This window comes from Rissa tridactyla, chromosome 5 (genome assembly GCF_028500815.1).
Source record: "Rissa tridactyla isolate bRisTri1 chromosome 5, bRisTri1.patW.cur.20221130, whole genome shotgun sequence".
NCBI lineage: Eukaryota > Metazoa > Chordata > Aves > Charadriiformes > Laridae > Rissa > Rissa tridactyla.
The window spans coordinates 15,907,322-15,921,979 of NC_071470.1; the positions used below are offsets into that span (position 1 = coordinate 15,907,322).

A 14,658-nucleotide genomic window follows, 5' to 3' on the forward strand; every position below is an offset into this window, starting at 1 on the left:
ATACCATGTATGAAGAGGAAGGTGGTCAGTGAGCAATTCACTTTAGGTATTTTTTTTTCTCCTGCTGTTCAGGATGTAAATGGTTCATGCTCTTGCATTTTTTTGCTCTGAAGAGAGATTTACTACTCTTTGGCTTTTTAATGGTGTTCAGCTATAGTATTTAAACATTTCACAAGCAATAATGAGATAATTGGCACAAGAAGCATTTGATACTCATTTACTAAAAACATAGGGACACAGAATGTAAATTAAGAAGTTTACCATAGTTTTGAGCGTACAATTTAGGAAGTCAGGGCCAGGCACAAGTGAACTTTTTTAGTTAAAGGTCATCTTCACTGAAAAATATGCTTTAGGATTAACAAGCTCTAGCTATAGATTTGTGTCAAGCTTAGCGTGTTATTTTGGGTGAGCAGAAATAAACATATGCAAATAAGTTGAAGTGCTATCTACGCATTTTCCAAATAATGCAACTACATTTTCTTGCTTTAGGATGACATTTCATTTAAAAATTTGACCAAACTTAACAACAAAAATAGGGTAGAGAATCCAGAAAGGAAAAAATAAATTGCCTCCTTTTTTTTTTTAATTGCACTTCAGCTAGCGGTATGAGTCAGTCACAGTGCTTGCCTTATGACTCTATTTTCCAGAAAACTTAGTTTTGCTTAAGATCCACATGTTCGAAGTGCATTTCCCAGCAAGATCACTTGCAGCTCGAAGCACTCTGCTTCTGCAAGCAAATTGCATCTCAGAAAATGTTCCCACCCCAAAATAAGGAACATGCCGTTAGTGACCATCTGTACAAAGCTTGGTTTAAATGACTTGGCCAGTGATACACAGGATCCATGTGCAGAATGAGGACAGAAAGCAGTAGTCAAGAGCCTGTTTATCTGCCTTAGCTACAAGTTCCCCTTTCTCGCAGTGCATCAGGCGCCACGTTCCCTCTGATGTCTCTGGGAGAGTTGTGGGGGCAGCAGCCACCGTCACTGCCCAAATCCAGCTTCTCTTCTGGAGCAGGGACACCCTCTGCCCTGCACAGTGAGTGAAGGAGGCCACCATCTCCCGTGAGGGTTCGGAGCAGTGCGGGATCCATTTTTACAGCACCCAGCTTCCAAATATTGGGTGCTCCAGGGGACCTCTGACCCTTCTCAGGGAGGAGCAGCACATTGCAGCCCTCGCTTTCCCCTGCACAGGTCTGCAGCATTCTTCCAGACCTAGGCTGGCACCTTCACCCAGTGAAACACAGGGTTGAGGGCAGTGGTACTTCTTGTCAGGATGGAGGGTGCCCAGGGAAAGCACCACAATGCTTCAGTCCCTTCTGAGCCAGAGAGCCTACGTCAGGGTGTGTGCCCAGGGGCAAGCAGCTGGAGTGGGGTGGCACCATCCTCCCTTGCTGCTGCATGGCTGGGAAGCTGCGGGGCTGGGTGGAGAAACCACAAGAAGATACATCCTCACCACCAAAGGCTAATTAGGTTTTGGGTTGGGAAGAGGGAATCCCAGGGTGTTGTGTCTGTACCATGGCTCATTTCTGTGTTTTATCCACATTCCTGCACATCCGTTGGGTAAAAGAGGTGGGAGCAAATGCCAGCCTCTCATGGGTGGGGGTCACTCACACTCTGAATTGTGCTGGTTTAGGGGCTGGTTTCAGGATGGTTCTGGATGCAATGGTCCCACAGGCATCCCCGCTGGCAGGCTGGTGAGCCTGGCTCCACAGGGCAGGTGAACAGCATCTTGCAGGGCTAGCCTCTTTCACTGACATTGTCACAGCTGGAAAACCAGCCTGTGGAAAATATAAATGAGGCTGGTGTCGTTAGCATGATAAGAAAAGATAGGAGAATAAAGAAGGAAGAGATTATGAAAGACAAATGGTGAGAAGAGTGCTAAGGACTGGGGTGTTGCCCTTGCTAGGTCTCCTAGCATTAGACATTTACTCACCAAGAGAATATGTCCAGAACAGCTCTGACCACCACATCACACTTCTTCTAGAGATCTGCTTAATAAAAAGTGGTTTGGAAAAGCAAGAGTCCAGTTCTAGCAATCCACACTGTACTGCCAGGGTGTTTGGCTCTCCTTTTCCTGGTGGGTGGTAATTGCAAGTGATAGTTACCTGACGTTAAGCTGTTTTCAGGTGAGGAATGGGAGATTGGTAGGAGACTGAGATGAGGGGACTGTGGGCTCGGAGCAGCCCACCACACAGTCCTGTCTCTGCTTTGCACTTTGCCTTCAGACAGGCTAGGGCTGAGGCGCAGCCATGCAAGGGGGCTGCTTCCCCTCCATCCCAGAGCCATCCCAAAAGCCTCTGTGACTGGAAAGGTGCAGGATCAGAGCCTGAATGCATTAAACATCCCAGCCAGCATGAACTGGCAAAGATTTGGTTCTTCTAATGCATCGTTCTGAAGCAGAAGCAGATAAAGATGTTGGTTGCACTAGGTACTGCAGATACCAGACAGAAAGACAGCCCCATGTCAACCAGCTTGAAATCCAGAGTCAGAAACCAAGCATGCAGAGGAACTTCCCTCACACGTAGCAAATGGCTGAAGATATGAACGAAACCTCCTGTCCTGAGTGGGCTGAAACACAGCAGGTCATGCTGCAGCCTTCATTAGGCAAGCTTGAGTTGTGAAGATGCTTATGAAAACTAGTGGGTGGGTGATTCACAAACAGAGAAAAGGACCAAAAAAAAAAAGCAGAAGAAGAGTTTGCAACCCTCTAATAGGGGACACAGCGTTTAAAGTCTTCTCCTAAGCCGGTGTGGCAGCAGTATATTCCCTTTCACGCACATGCGCCCAAGCTCATTGGCACTTTCTCTTTTTCTGCAAGGTCACCAGCTTTGAGGAGGACCTGCAATGCATGGCGATAGCTTTGTAACACGTGATGGTAACTTTTCAAAAAGTACAGGACTGATGTTATCATTTCATGTCTGCCCATTCTTCTGTTCATTTAATGAGACGATCATAGAGAATGCAGGCCACCCTCTTTTCGTCTTCAAAGCTTTGGTCAGGTCTGCAGTACAAGCGTTGGCTGGCCCAGCAGTGTTGGCCAGACCATATTGAATTCCTTCTCCATGTGCTTCCCTGCTGCTTTCCCACACCGACAAAACTAGGGGTCATACCCGACCACCTTACCAGGAAAAGCTCCTCATCTGCTGGTCAGATTTTGCCCGTATGGGCTGTATGTACAGTGTGCTGGTACTACGTAGAGGGAGAACACAGCCTGAATTTTGTGTGAGCCTTGGCAGCTTGCAGCAGTGACCACCCAGCAGCAGCTCGCCACCACCTTGGCTGTCTAATGGTGGCAAAGAGAGCCTGCGTCTGCTCTGGTTATGCCTAATTAATTGAAAGTGGTGAAAATCAGCACATGGTTTCCTGGCTTTCAAAGCTGAATTGGCGTCAACCCCCTTGGAGATAACCTGCGTTATTATTGTTGTACTTGAGCAGGTTTTTTCCCTTTGTATTCTCTCTCCATTCAGACTTTGATTTAATATTCCTTCCCTCCCTCTGTTTTGGTTACTCTGTGTCTTAGTGCTTAGAGATTTCCTACCCGTATATTGAAAGCTTTTAATGAAGAATTTCAGCAACACTCTGAGTTACCAGTAAAAGCCCTCTGCAGATTTTGACAGAAGAAGGAGTTATATGAAATTACTTCTAATCTCTTTATCCTTGTCACACCACTCTGCTATGCAGTAATACACCAAAGAATTTCCAGAAACCAAAGGTTGGCGACTTACAATACCTACCGACTTGGTTGAAAAAATAAATAATAAAGGAACAGGGAGGTGAATTCAGTCTGCTCCTGTGTTAGCTGGGGGACAAAGGTGGGGGAAAGTGAAGAGAGAAGGCTGGAAAAAGTAAATGCTTTCTCAGTTTAATTCTTTTTTTTTTTAAATAAAACCTTGAGGCCAAGCAAGCCATTTCCCTCAAAAGTTTAGATCATGTTCTGAAAGCTAAAAAATGAGGCGTTTTGGTTGCCTATATCATGGCAGCTACCAATGGCACATTGTTAATCCCTGTTAGAGTGGCAAAGCTGCAAAACAAATAACAATATGTCCTTGAGTGCACCAGTTCTGTGCCTGACAGGTTTTCATTTTTCACACCGTTGCATAATGCTGGCACGCACATACGACACGTAGCATACGAAACTTTCTGGGTAGGGCTCGGTCCTGCTTCCATTCAAGTCAAGGGCAATACTCTTCCAGCTCTCAAAAGAGGCAAGGTCATGGTGTGCGCCGGAGATGACCGCAGCCGACTGGGAAGCCAGGCAGCAGTATTTCAGAGCAGGTCAGCTGTCTTCCACTCCAGTCTAATCCCACCTGCACTTGTGCAAGGACTTACCTTTTGAAACCCCGTGGCAACTAATGGCTATCGCCACTTCCCTGCTGTTTCCTCAGATTTATTTCCTTAAAAGAAGAAAAAAAAGAGAGAAAAAAAAAGGAAAAAAACCCCAACCAGCTATTATTTCCTCCTGAGACACACAGAAAACAATATATTGATTTTCTTGTACTTTGTGTTCGTCAGTCTTAGCCAAGCATTGTGTGTAGGTGTTATGTGATTAAAAAAAATAAGATGAAATGTGGGTGGGACTGAAAATGCAGTTGCTATTATTCATCTATTTATGCCATCATACACGTGTGATCAGGCTGTGATCTTGTGCAGCAGCCCAGGAACCTACGGATTGCTTGAATCATCCTTCTGTAAAAGGGCCAGCAGATGTGTTATTTAATCCTTCTACTAGATCAGCAAGATCTGTGTATACTAAATTTCTATTTCATACCTACAGCCAGCAGCAGCCCACACATGTGATGAAACATCAGCATAGAAATCCATACCTGTACCTTTTTTCCTTACAATATGCAAGCTCCTCAGGATTCCAGCTGGGGAAAAAAAAATTGTGTAAACAACACACTTACCAAAAAGTGAAGATTTTGTAAAAAGAAAACTATTTATAAGTTTGGCTCAAGTTTGCAAAACAATCTTATCTGTGTAAAAATGAAAATTCCATGGAAAATATTTCCGCTTTTCTATTTGAAGCGCCTTATGTGGAAAGCGTAAGAAATTTTAAAGAAGCACTACAGAAAAAAATAAACTGAACTGAAATGGATTTTTTAAATTTTGTTGAGAAAAGCAAGGAAAAACAGTCTGTGTTATTTCCAGTGTCAGCTTGTGATAGAAAGAAAAAAGGTTGTTTACACACCTCTACTTTTGATACTTTCACCTTCCCAGAGGGAGTGACGATGTGTCACTGGCACTTGACGGCCAAGCCGCCCTCAGCTGGTTTGAGTAGGGAGTTTTTACATGGGAATTCAGTTCTCTGCTCCTTCAGCTCCGTGGAAACTTACCTGTGACATAGGCAGACCATCCAAAAATATTAGGTATAGATCCCTTATCGCGTTTTTGCAGGCTCAACCACATTCCTGCTTCCATAGAAAGCAGTTCTTCTAGCTGCAGGCGGTACAAACTTGTTGCAGTGCTAATTATTTGATCATCTGCCCCAATATTTCCAGATGTAAAAGATTTCTTTGTTTTGCTTGTTCAAGAAGGGGTTTGGTTTTCTATCTCTGCTCCCCATTAGCTACATCTCTGCTAGTAAATTAAACGTGCCCAGAATTGCTCCCTGGCAGGGAGGCTGATTGCCTCCAGAGGAGGATGCTGTCTCGCCCACCAAAACCGAACGGCTGCACCCAAACTGGGTGCTGGGAACAACCCAGAGCTCATCCTAACCCCAGCGTGTGCCTGGGAGAGCGGTATCTGCCTCCTGGTTTGGACAACTGGTATTTAAATGACATGGGCCCAAAAGTGTCTCAGGGGCTGTTCTGGCCCTTAAAGAGTCCTGTTGGTTTCCAGCGCCCAGGAAGGCTTGCGGACATGATTTAACTTAATTTACTTCGTTAGAGGTAGTTCTTACATCTCCCCCTTCCTTATTGGCCCTGATCAGCACAACAGCCTTCTTTCAGAGGCTCCAAAATCAGGTGTATACTTATTATGTCCCCAAGCAAAGTATTTACATTCAAATAAAAGTGCAATTAGTGCTACCAGCATTAGCAAGTGTTCTAGAATGAGGCTGGTAGGAGAGAACGGAGCCATCAAGATAAAACCCTGGGATCTGTGGGATGTCTGCCCAGGAAGAAGCAGTAAAACAAGGGAAAATGACAGGTAGCAGCAGATGCTGTTGGGCTGCTGGCTGCTGCCGAACCGAACAGTCTCGCTGGGAATGAAGTCAAGAATTTCTGAGCAGGCATAAGACAAGAGTGTGTTTTCAGAGGGGGAGGAGGAGTCTGGAGGCTCTAATGGCCTATTTTTGGTGGGGTTTTTTTGGTAGGGAGGAAACATTTGTTCAGCACAAATATGCTGTGGGTCTAAATTCCATTTTCCTTAATCTCTCCTTACTGGCAATGCTATTGCAAGCAGTTCCTTATCGGTGGAAGAAAACAGTTGACTTCGGAATCCCGTGGAAACACAAAAGAACATAATTCTTTGTAACCGAGACCCCATAAAGGGACAGGGTGGAAAGTCATTGAGAGCCACTGACTTCCCAGCTGGTCAATACAACAGGAATGAGAGTCAGCTGCTTTCTCAGTTTAAGAGCAGACAATCCTGCTGATGAGAGTTTGGAGGTACATTGTCCTTAGCCAGCTTATGCGGCTATTTGTAGATACCTGTATACTCAATGGGCTTATGGTAATAAGCCTATAGCATAACAGAAAATACCTCCATTTCCTTTACAAGAAGAATACTGGAGATCAAACAATTTTAATTGAAACTTATTTTGCCATGTAGAACAAAGTCTCCCCCTGTTACAAGGCAATATTGAATTCAAGGGAGACACTTTTTTTCTACAGAATATACCTGATTTAACTGTTATCTGGGACTTTTGTTTCACAGATTAATTTTGTTATCCACCTCTCTCACCCGCACGCACTAGGGTAGCATTTTGAAGAATTAACAGCAACAACTTTGTTTCTCAGTTATGTCTAGTTTAACTAACATCTAATCCTCTTAGCTTTTATACCTTCACAAACAGGGATTTGTTTGGCTAAAAACTTTTAATTAGCCCAATCACATGGAGCAGGTATTTAACAACCCCAAGGCAAACCCTTTTCAGACATCAGAGGTGTCTCACCACCAGATTGGGAGAGCTAATTCTAGGAGCCCCGTGCTGCAAGCTGCAGAACTTGAATAACAGGGTTGGTGAGCAGCTGGCACCCAGTTTTTCTGCATAAGTGGGCAGCATTCTTTAATGGTAACTTGCCGGCTCCAAATATGGTTTTGTGATCCTTCAATAGCCCCTAGTCTCTACTCTACCTCCAAAGGAGCCCCTTGGTTTGACTTTGCACAAGTCAGTCCAGCTCTGAAGAGACCAGAGCATCTTCTTATGGGTTTGGTAGGACTGCTGAAGACCTGGCAGGTCACTGGAACAAATAAATATGTGAGCAGACGGAGCGAGGATTGTGCCAGCTGAACTTTTTGATCTCAGTAATTTGAATCCAGAAGAAAGTTTGCTGGAGCAGCATAGGGGTCCTAACCCAGGAAGCACGGGGTCATTGCTGTGGGGCAGGCGAGGCTGGGGAGGGGACACTGATGCCTGTGGGACCCGTGCTCCTGCGGCACGTGAAATCAAATGACGGCAGGAGTGGCCAACACAAAGCGGAAGAACGGACAACGGTGAAAAAGCAGGAGGGAATGCTTGTGTAATATGCTAAACGTTTAATTATTAACTTGAGACTAGCTCTGCCGCAGGACCAGGGCCATGGCCATGCAAAGCCCACGGGTGAGTGTACATAGCGATTCTCCGATCCAGGCTGTTTCTCCAGCAGTGTCTCTCAGCAGGGATCCTGTGAAGCTATGTGGAGCACTTAGCACTGCCCCTCAGGCAGGTCTCTGGGGGAAACAAGAGCAATATTGTGATCAGCTGAGACTGGAGGGGAGGACTGCGAGCGGTTGCTAGCAGGGGTATCGCTTCGTTGCACTTTTCCAGCTGTAAAATCTTCCTCTGCTGTGTCTGTCACCACAGAGATTTCAAAACACTCATGCCAGTAGGAGTAACACTGAGCAGAAAATCACAGAACGGTATCTGTTGGAAGGGACCTTTAAAGGCCCAATCCCCCTGCCATGAACATCTTCAACCAGATCAGGTTGCTTGAGGAGCAAGGCACCCCCATCAAGGGTGCTGCTATGGAGTTATTTTTGGCCTCTATTCTCATCTTAAGGTTGTTTTGGAACATCTCACAACATAGTAGAAACAAATAAGTAAATAATTGAGAAATAACATCAGCATCTTCTCTTCAACTTTAAATTTGCAGAGAGGTGAGCCCTCAGCATCTACTACTTTAAGCCCTGACTTTGCAACATACTCAGAGCTTGCCTAGACAACAGCTTTAAGTGATTGCCAATTAACCTGAGGTATTTGACACATTTGTCCCCACTTTCTCCACATATTTGTTCCTGGTTCTAGCTGCTTCTCCTTAGGATGCCTGACTCTCAGAGCCAGGTAGCCGTGCCTCAGCAGGGGAGCAGATGCCTGAAAGATCTGCCTGGTGAGTAGGGCAACACATGCTCTTGGGCTGCCTTAGCACACTCAGACCTGTGAGGAGTACAGCTGGCCAAGCTGTTTCTTACAGATGTGGTTATGATGAGCTACCCCTGCTGTAAACAACTGAAAATACCCTCCCATTCCAGTAGGGGAGGAAAAGCAGGTAGCCATATGGTTCATGTGCAAATGCAGGGTGCCTGGTTTAAATGTATTTGATCGTGTTTTACTTAAATGTAAAGATCAGGTTTTAAAGCCAATCATTCAGAAAAATGAATGTAAAATCAATTGAAAGTGTATTGCCTGAACAAGACCTGCATGATCAGGCAGAATTTCCATTATGAACCACTTACTGAGAGAAGTTAAAACAGCAAAACCATGAAGTATTACAAGTTGTTCCTTAAGAAGCCAGCTTTAAAAAAAAAAACGCACTGTCTGAGCTCATCCTGAACTTTCAGCTTTCAGAGGGCAACTGAAAAGCTCACGGAGTCCAGTCCAAATGAAAATACAGCAGAACGATATGGTAGGAGACTTGATGTCAGGTAGTATAATTAAAAGGCAGTGAGTGCATCTAAATAATGAGAGGATCTTAGCTTTAATAGCCCAAGTTTAGTATATCAAGTAAAGCCGAATCTTTGCTACTTCACTGAGTACCAAGATAGCAGCAATTGTGGGAATTCAGTGGGATCTTTGGCCCACACCGCGCTTTGCGTGACTGTGTCATTCGGTGCGGTCAGTGTCTGTCCCCATGAGTGTGGGGTGAAGTTTTGCAGCGAGGCTGTGCAGGGAGCCTGGGCAACAAGAATGTTTTAGTAAATTCCCTAATCCTTTGGAAAGGAGCAGCCAAAACATTTGTGTGATACTCAGCTTCTGGGTGAGTAGGCTCAGGCTCAGAGGTCACCGTGGGGGTCTCTTTGATTCAGGTCGATAAAATCCCAGGTGGTGTGGAGAGGGTGGGTGGAGGTGGGCTGCTCAGCATCTCTTAACTGTTAAATGAATCTGTAGAAGCCATTTTCAGAACAAAAGGAAATATTTCTTCATGCAGCAAATACCAGATCTGTGAAGCTCTTTGCCAAAGGGTGTGATAATTGCAGAAGTTCTTGAGGCGTTCAAGGGAAGTCTGGGCAAGTACTTGGAAGAGAGGCCCACCTCTGGGCAAACTACATCAGGCTCAAGGAGTCCCCTGAGCTGAAAGTGGTCGGAGGCTGGAAAAGGACTCACAGGAGAGATCACATATGCTTGTCCTGCTCTAGCTCTTCTGTAGGGGTCAGTTTGTGGTCACTGCTGCAGATAGGTTACTGTGCTACAGGGGCCCCAAAAATCTGAGATAACACCGTTCGCAATGTTTTTTTTTTGGATGGTAACCACATTTTGTGCTGATTTTCTGATGTGTAGAGGAATTCAAGGTGGTCTGCCTTCCCATCTGTGCCTGAGCTGGAGAGGAGAGCGCTGCAGGGAGCAGGGGTACCACAGTACCTGTGGGGCAGTAGGTCGCTCCCTCAGATGTACCATGGCTGTAGGTACCAGAGGCAGAAGAACACAGTAGGGCTCAGCGGCAGGAGCATTGCATGGTGGTGTATGTTGGCTGGGGGTCCAGTAAGAGGCAGGCTAAGCTCTCTGAAGCCATGCTACCCACATGCGCTGTAGCGCTCCCAGTTATTTACACTAGGATGGGTTTTTAACCCTGTTAAACTGGCCTGACAAGATTTACTTGGCCAAAAGCACCTTCTTCTCTGTGTCCCTCTTTCTGTGCATAGGAAGACTCAGAGTTGAGCTCTGTGTCTTCTTTTATGAAACTAAAATAATTTTTGCAAAGTTTGTGGATTAACAAATGACCCCAAGTTCTTTCTTTATCCTCTAAATAAGTAAAACGTCCATCACAGCAATACAGCAAAACTTGGATTGCCCTTGTGCTTGAGAACATATAGCAGGAAACATTATATTCAGTAGTTTAAATTAACTTGCTTATCTTCAGACCACCAGAAAAAAAAAAGGCATTATTTATTCCCCTCTTTTATACTGCAGTGATGAGCACTTTGTCAAAGCATATTACATCAGTGCAATTCCATTGCCTTGAAGTCTGAAGCTGTGAGGAAAGGAGACTGACCAGCTCTTTCTGGCCCACTGTTTTGTAGGTTTATAATCTGAGTGCCCATGTGGCACAGTACAAGCAATATATGTGATGGAATCAGAAAAAAATCACCCTGATATTCTTATTGCTTAGGATTTTTTTTTAATTATTTAAATAAACAACTTTTTCATTTAAAAAAATCATAAATAATTTAAAAAATATTTTTCATATTTTTTTAAAAAGCAACAAAAGTGATACTGCAGACTTTGTGCCCAAATACATGCACAAAAGCATGAGAATTGTCACGTGCATGCAAATGCACATCATCGTAAGCTCTGAGTTTCTTTTCTGTGGCTGCAGGGAGTTAGGCTGTGTTTTCCTATGGACTGGTTTTTTTGGAGATCTGTACATATTTGTACTGCCTGGGATACAGGCTTTTATAAAAAGGTTTATAAACGGTATCTGCGTTTTTTAAGTTGTATTCGCCGCTATAGCATTTTTAGCTTTTGCCTCAGAGGGGATAAAGTAACTTATTGCTGATATTAGTCAAGTTGCTTAAAGCTCTGCTGTAAAGCCCTCAGATGATAATCGTGGTATAAGAACATATCTGAAATAATATAGCTACCTTGACTGTAGTGTAATTATGCTAAATTGCTTTAACGAAGACTGCAGACTCATTAGGTTAAGAGAAGTTGTCTCAAATCATAATCTGATATCCCAGACAAGTTGGTGGATTCTGACTGATACGTTAATTTGCATGACTGAGCACTGTGTCATTTTTCTTTAGGTTAGAAATGTGGGCATTTAAGTTGGATATTGCTTCTTCATCTTGGTCACAAGGCAAAAAAGACCTTGGGGACACAGGTTTCTAAAACAATATCACCAATAACATGAAAGGGGTGAAACCTCCTTTTGAGCAACTGCCGTAGTCCCACCATTTCCTTCTTCACTCAACTGGAATGAAATCAGTAGAAAATGTAGTTTCTAGGAATCTGTTTCCCAGGGATATGCATTTTTAATGAGGCCATGCAGAATTTCTTTTACCTTCTCTGGAACATCATTTATCTTCTTTCCTTCCTTGCATATAGTACTTCATATGGGCCTACAGATGGCAAGGGAGGGATTTTAGCAGAATTAAGGCAATACAACCCCCTTGCCTCCATTTTCAGTTACAGCGTGGAAGGAACAGAGCCTCCAGGACTAAACAGACATGTGTTGGCTTGTCCTGTACGGCACCCAAGGGATGCTAGCCTTGGGCATGGGACACGCTAGACTGTTTGCTCGCTAGAAATAAATTCGCTCAGAATACCCACCAGCAGCTCTGCTGGCTGCAAAACCCCCAGAGGCTGCAGAGTTCCTGACAACCAGCAGCATCACAAGTGGCACAGGGATGGAGGGTTCTTTGTTTAAACAGTGGCAATTCCTCAGTACAGCTCTGGGATTTTAAACCCATCTCTCCTTCATTTCTCCCACAATATCACGGGTGGAAGATCTGCATGCCAAAGAAGCTGTGAGCTACCACTTACTTCTCTGTTCCTTAACAAAGAATGCAATCAGGAAGATGCTAACATGCAAAATGTTGACTAACTCGCTGATGAAAAGTGTTAATCCATGTGCTAGTTTCTGCAAAAGATCACGGCAAGCTCTGCCACACAGTCCTCAGACTGATTCATAGCCTGGAATTTCAGGCTCATACGCAGTGTGATCCCACAGGCTTGTATTCATCACTGCTCTGCCCACTGCACATTTTTTGTGGGCTTAGCACCCTAAGAAAATGTTGATTGACACTGATGATTTATTTAACTGCAAGCAAATGAAATTGTATTCAACCTATCAATGAAGTGGCGTCAGCCAATGGGCTCAGTAACTGGGATTTAATCAATAGCATCCATCATAATAGCATCTACATGTCAAATGCACATGTGAAGACTAGCAGCAAATCCAAAAGGCGCAATTTTTCATCCCTCTGTGCCTCTATTTGTTTATTTGTACTGGCTGAGTTGCCCTCACTTGTTTGTATCTAGGAGTGACATTGTTCCAACATGCCATTGCCTTCATTCCTGAGAGAAGCCTGGCGTGAAGAAACACCTTACCTTTCCCCTAAATGTGCTGGGGTTACAGCTCAGCTCAGCCTGGCCAGGGCGGTGGGACGCTCCCATCATCCTCCTGGCCACCCTGGAAGCCAACACCAGAGCAGGGGGAGGACCGCAGGAGATCCGCCCTGGTGGCAGGCTCTCAAGTCCGACTCTTGAACCGGTGCCCCGACCCAGAAATGAGCTTGCAGAGAGGAATGAGGCTGGTGGGAGGTGGTGCCGGCTGGTAGGGCAGGCTCTTGCCGGCTGTGTGCCGTTCCTCTGCAAAATTCACTGCAATAGCACTTCTCACCTCAGCTCAGACAGACCTGGTGTCTAGCAGGAGATAATTTATTATCTTTAGTGAAGCAAATGTAAGTGGCAAATAGGAAATTTGCAGACGCAGCCTTGGCTGTCCCCGAACCAGAGATGTTGCTGTTTGTTGTGTTGGACCTGCTTTCATCCTCCGCAGTTCTTCACTTTCAAGCAGTCATGTATCCCTACTTCCTACTTGAGCAACGGGTGAAGGTATGGAAACACTATTCGTGATCTAGATCCTTTTTTAGAATCATAGAATGATTTGGGTTGTAACGGACCTTAAAGATCAGCTAGTTCCAACAGCCCTGCCACGGGCAGGGACACCTTTCAGTAGACCAGGTTGCTCAAAGCCTCATCCAGCCTGGCTTTTTTAATTTTAATAATTAAATAGATGAGAGGGTTTTGACTTTTTCTAGGATGAATGGTGCTTGCTGCTAGTACTCTTGGAGCCAATGCTGTACTTCACTAAGAAGAAAATCTTTAGAAGTGGCCAAGATGCTTAGTTTCCAAAGCATAGCCATCCCTGCATTTTTAATGAGTAGCCAGCTAATGCGTGAGATCAGATAAATGTGTTCTATCTCTCAAAATGTCCCAGTAACCTTAGTGAAACCAAGTATTTTTTTTTTAATTTCTAACTTTAATCATTTCACACTGTGTTCTCCTTCAGAGCTGACAGTATATCAAAGGAGGTGAAAACAATATGTGAAAATACTTCAGCAAGGGAGATGGGATTCCTTCAAGGGAAAGGCTGTGCAAGTGTAAGCCACTAATAGTGTTTAAAAGCCCACAAGTATGTAACTGTAATATGAAATACTGTCTATCACTGCACAATACTTCAGGATTATTCCAAAATACCAATCCAGTTTGGGTTTAGATTCAGGCGATAAGTTGCAAAAGAAAAAGGACAGTACGATCAATCACGAAAAAATCCTGTTTTCAGGTTTGCAATACCAGTCTTACACTTCTCGACATTGCCAGACTGCTAATGGTTTGTTTGGTTTCGGCATCTGGTATTTTATTAGTGTTGGGTGACTTTTAGACAACCACCTAGCAATCTTTCCTAAGGCATCTTCTAACACCTTTCCCATAATCTGGTGATGCCCGGAGCATTGGTAATCATTAAAATATGATTTGTCATCTCCCTTCACAATGGTCTGTAACATCCATTTAGTTCTCTGAATGTATGTTATTTCAGAACAACGGTTTCTGTACATCTATTCCCCTGTGTTTACAAAACCAAAATAATCTAGCCGTCCATGACTGATGTGCAGTACCATAAAAATGACCCAACTAGGAGTTCACAACACAGGCAAAACTTCAATACCCTTCAATATCCACATAGAATAAAGGGAGCTGTGTTGATTCAAATGCATCCCTTCACTTCAAGTGTCTAAATTCTGATTGGTTAGCGGACAATTTTGAATCTACACAGCCAAAGATCTGGCTCTAGTGCAGATGGGGCTCAACTCAAATGCAAACTGTTGTCCTCAGAGAGGTTTTGCTCTAAGCAGAAGTCTTGTAATAGCAAGCTGGTCCTGAGAGTCCCTCAATCTTGTGCAAAAGTTAGCGAGAGCGGACTGTGTAATTCCAGTTTTAACATAAATTGAGTCCAAGCCTCAAATCTGAATTGTAGCCTGCAGGTAAGCTGGACTGAGACCCAGCCAACCACAAATAGCT

General features: G+C 44.3%; 1 protein-coding gene across 4 annotated transcripts in view; it reads left to right on the top strand.

The window, feature by feature from the left end:
* Positions 1-14,658, top strand: part of RBM47 (RNA binding motif protein 47) — an 86,428-nt gene that overhangs the window by 12,903 nt on the left and 58,867 nt on the right. Inside the window, exon 1 of one of the 4 annotated variants that reach the window (XM_054202457.1) lies at positions 11,349-13,191. The exons of the other annotated variants lie outside the window; for them this stretch is intronic. The gene's annotated coding sequence lies outside the window, so the exon portion shown is untranslated. Of the gene's footprint in view, positions 1-11,348; positions 13,192-14,658 lie in introns of those variants that run through there. 4 annotated transcript variants of the gene reach the window in all.